Raw genomic sequence first — 4,942 nt, 5'->3', positions numbered from 1 at the left:
CCTTTTCTTGATCTATCTTCAACATTTTCTTCTTTGTCGTTATAAGGGTTGGTGTACCGCCAAATTTGGATTTGTAGTAGATTTAGTGTGACTACATTAGATGTTCTACTTCTGAAGTTATTGCCAACTTATCAAAATGTGGTTCCCGTGTAAATTTGTGATCCGAGGTTGAATTCTAGACCTTGATTCTGCAAGAAGTCCTTGCACAACTTGAAAGCCCACTCTTGCTAACTTAACGGCTAATACCGCCATGAAGTTCCAGCAGTAACTTCATATGATTATTGTTCATCTCAATATTACTACTTTAATGACAAATTAGACAAATTTTTAGAAAGTAAAACTATAAATCTGTAGTTAATCTTTGACTGTAAGTCTGTGACTGCAACTTCAAAGGATTCAATCTCATGACAAATCAATGAAAAATAATTGGCTCATGAACGTCAATTTAGTTTCTCAAATAGCAATGTAAACATATGTAGTGGAAACTAAGGAGGTATACAATAATCGTTCTTCTGGAGAGGTTCCATCAAAGCCATTTCCCGTTCTTGAAAACAAAACGGGGACATACCCATGCTTTAAAAAGAGCATCTTTGGTGTGGATATTAAATACATCCATTTCCTCTATCCGAAATCTTATTGTAATGCATAGACTACTGTTCCTATGTCACCGTAATTACTGTGACAAGGTAAGATGTCCCCATAATAACATCCATGTGAATTATACATTTTAAAATCCGGCATGCATATACATGTTTGTAGTCACTAATCATGCACGGATAAGTATTTTCCCTTCACATACATCGCAAATGTTGCAGCCAAGGCCTTCACAGTATGGACATTTTGCTCCAGAAACTGCAAACAAATTGAAAATGTGCCTGTGAGGCAAAATTATTTAGTGTATATATCAAGGCCCAAAATTTCGATATCGGTTAATATATCGGTGTACCCAAAAACCGAGATATATCGGATATATCGGATATCTCGGTTTTTTTGGTGACCAGTCCAAAGTTTCTAAAATATCGGATATCTCGCCGGGCGCCGATATATCTCGGATATTTCGAAATTTCAATATTAAGTTATTAACAATTGGTCAAAAAGTCAACTGATATATATATCGATTATCTCGGAAATATCGATTATATCGGCGATATAAACTTTCATATCGGAAATTCCGATATATCTCGGAAAAAAAGGGTTCAATATTCGGTGGATATAAGTCGGAAATATCGATATCGGTGTACCAATTTACCGAGATATATCGGCGAGATATCGGATATCTCGGCGATATTTTGGGCCATGGTATATATATATATTGCAAGGTACCTCCATAGTGTTCAGAAATACATAATGTATAGTTCTGTGAATGTATTGTATTGCCGCTCAATAGTGTTAAGAGAAACACAAAAGGATATAAGGTTATTTAAAGCATGGACCAAAATATCACCGATATATCCGATATATATATCGGTATTTTGGTACACCGACATCGATATTTCTGATATATATCCACCGAATATAGAACCCTTTTTTTCCGATATATATTGGAATTTCTGATATGAAACTTTATATTGCCGATATAATCGATATTTCCGATATAATCGATATATATCGGTTGACTTTTTGACCATTTTAAAATATAAATCCGATATTTCCAATATATTTCCGATATATATCCGATATTTCTAATATTATATTTCCGATATATATGATATTTCCGATATTTTAAATAGTTTGGACTGGTTACAAAAAAAATGGATATATCCGAAATATCCGATATATCCGATATATATCAGTTTTTGGCTACACCAATATATTCATCGATATCGATATTTTGGGCCTTGATTTAAAACACTAGTATGTGAATTTCTTCATTGTTGCAGACTTGCAGGTGCTTAAATTAGTGAATGGTATGTTATGGAGCACCAACGCCCATTCAACAGCACATAAACATCATAATATAGCACCTAAACATCATAACAACCATATACTTAAATCTTTTTGCCGCCAACAACTTCTTGAGCCTATATTCGCATAATTAACTCCGAATATAGTTAAATCTGATTCAATTTTTTTCTAGTCTTTGTCAATAATTCCAAATTAAGGAAACGGTAGCTTCAGATTCGTTCTAGCTTCAATTTCCAATAGTAATTATTCATGTTCAATTCGGTTTTTGTTGAGAGTGGGGTGGGGAGAGCCATGAGAAAGAGATTATATCAAGGGTTAAGTTTTTTAATTATGAATAGAAAGAGGGGAGAGAACAGAAAGAAAAAAGAGAAGAAAGGAGAACCAGCAGAGTTAAAAACGTGAGAGAGGAGAGAAGTTGGAGAGAGAAAGTATTAGGGAGAGAGAGAGTAACAAAGAGGAGTGAAAGTAGAAGGCCATTATTAGTTTCAAGTTATAACCAAAGTCTAGTTTGGGAATCTGTATCTAGCTTCTTCCTTGTTAACTTCTTAATATGTTAGATATAGACAGTCTGATCACTAGTACAATGGACATTTATTTCCAGAAGAGAGGGATAACGCTCATTCAAAAATGCAAAGCTTACGGGGATAGATATTTATAAGAAGGCAAATGCTCTTCGGCCTTAACAAGTCGAATTCTTGAGCGAATAGATAACAGACATACCTGTGCATAATACACGCCCCTCCCCACGACAAGCAATACACTTTGTTGTTGAAATTCCACCTTGCTTGCTGAAACCTCTTTGTTTCTGCCCACAAGTCTGGATGAATCTTCCCACCGATTCTCTCCAAGAAGGAAGACATGTTTGTATTCAACACTATTGCTGACTTGGCTATATACATTTCCAAAGCACACCATACAAATGATCCCATCAAAATTATCTTATTCTTAGCAGCCGGCATTGGTTGAGGATCCTGAACTTGGTACGTGAGGCAATGGGTTTGTACAAATCTTCACTTCTTGAGCACCAAAATACAATAGTTCTTGTTTGCTGCAAAACGAGCAGGTCTTGGGTTGTTCCAAGGGTTACCATCCATTAATATAAAACTTCAAAATGGACAATCCGTGTCGGATTTATACATATTTGTGTGTGAAGTTATGTTTCCACTTAAACTATCCGTTGAAAGGTAAGGTTATTCTTGTTTTCTACTTACTATCTTAAAACCTCCAAGAATATCTTGCGGAGTAAAAGACACATGGAGATACTTTGCTACATTGCAGTGGAACAGTTACATACTAATAGACGACCAGAAAATTGGGTATAGGTACACGGCCCCAAATTTCTTAAGTTAAGAGGAAATAGCAAAAAAAAAATAAATAAAAAAAATAGTTTTTTCTCCATAAAAACTGAAATTTGACATCTGTCTCAAATTTCAGACTGAATTTTACAATTTTGACCTCTTTTATTAGTCCCAACTAAAGAAGCAACTACCAACAAAAAAAAAACTACGAACTAAATCAGTTACCAAAAGAGTAGTGGGTTAATCAAAATAACTAAAATTCATCCCAAATCTACAAAATTCCAATTAAAAGTGAGATGAATTTCTGAGAGACCAAAACAATGTGGAAAACATCAACTTAAAAAATGGAAAAAAAGTATGTTGATTACAACTAATTTCAATATAGCTTTAACAATTTAAAATGTATCTCTGATAATTTTGAATAGCATGTTTAAGTTTTGTTTGATGTAATTCAAATTGTGAACTTGCGAAAGGATAAATTGTTTGTTTTTTTATAAGATAATTGTATTATTTGATTGTAATACATCTTGGAGCAATACACACGCACCCTCGCCTGATGAGTGGCCTCGATCGACGCACACACCTACAGCCCGATGCATACTAGATTTTCGTATTATTTATTTGTGGAAGAAATTGGCAGTTACAAATGAAAGGGTAAAAAGGAGAAATAAGAAGTTTTAAAAACAGTTAATACACCAAAAAAGTGACGTGTTGCTAAAATTGGAGTAGAATCAAAAGATAATATTGGTCTTTCTCTAGACAAAAAACACGCTAAAGAAAGTGTCTGGAGACCAATTTCTTGAATAGACGACATCCTAACAGTATAACTATATAAGCAATAGCATCCAACAGCAGGCAGCAAGACATTATAGGCCAACTATCTAACAAACCATGAAGCATTTCATAATCATTAACAAGGTTTCCATCATAGATTAAATAAACAAATCTTTTCGACTCTGATCTACACTTACATGAAAGTTAGGGACAACTGCTCCTTGCGCCATAAATAACTTTTCCAAGAGTTCAGTTGTCATAATTCCATCTTCACAAGCACCTAATGAGGTCTGTCATCGTTTTTAAAGTATTTAATTTGTATATTGGTTACTAATATTCTTCCATTTTCTTTTCTTTCTTTCTTTCTTTTTTGTGAAAAACAAGATTGATTTCCCACCATTTTGATGATTTTATAAAGAAAAATGACTGAGCAAGCAACAAATACACCACTCACTTGCCAAGTTTTTACAACACGATTAGTCCCACTCGAGAAGCTAGAGAACTCCAGGCCATATCTTCCTCACTTGAATAAAATCCCAGTTTCTGTAATGCTTCCTATCACAATCACACCCCTATTAGAATCCAAATTTTACTTCAGAGATTTAAGTTTGAACACTTTCAACTCATAGGTGAGAAACCAAAGAAATTCATGTTACCATATAACAAACTTGGGTTACTCCTGTCAAGTATACACCCATTACTCTTACATTTTAGCTCTATCCCAACCGAGATGATATCCGGTATAAAGTGTAACTACAGACAATTAAGGATATTTGCTTTATACATTTTATCAAGCGCATTACATTTGGTTCCCTGTTCCATAGTGGGTCACAATCAAGTTCTTGTTAAAAAAAAAACGTCTCCAACTTTTCACCCTCAAGATTTATAGTATATATGAGGCCCCTTCACCACTCACTTTTCACCAGGGCAAAAAAAAGTTTATAAGTAGCCCGCTTTTCACAACA

The 4,942-nt window shown here is 34.3% G+C and overlaps 1 pseudogene; it reads right to left on the bottom strand.

The window, feature by feature from the left end:
- Positions 1–434: 434 nt before the first annotated feature.
- On the bottom strand, positions 435–4,675 carry LOC147497803 (protein disulfide isomerase pTAC5, chloroplastic-like; annotated as a pseudogene).
- Positions 4,676–4,942: the final 267 nt, after the last annotated feature.

This window comes from Coptis chinensis, chromosome 5, assembly GCF_015680905.1.
Source record: "Coptis chinensis isolate HL-2020 chromosome 5, ASM1568090v1, whole genome shotgun sequence".
Taxonomy (NCBI): Eukaryota; Viridiplantae; Streptophyta; class Magnoliopsida; order Ranunculales; family Ranunculaceae; genus Coptis; species Coptis chinensis.
Note: the sequence above shows the minus strand (reverse complement) of the source record. Positions and strands in the feature narration are given on the sequence as shown.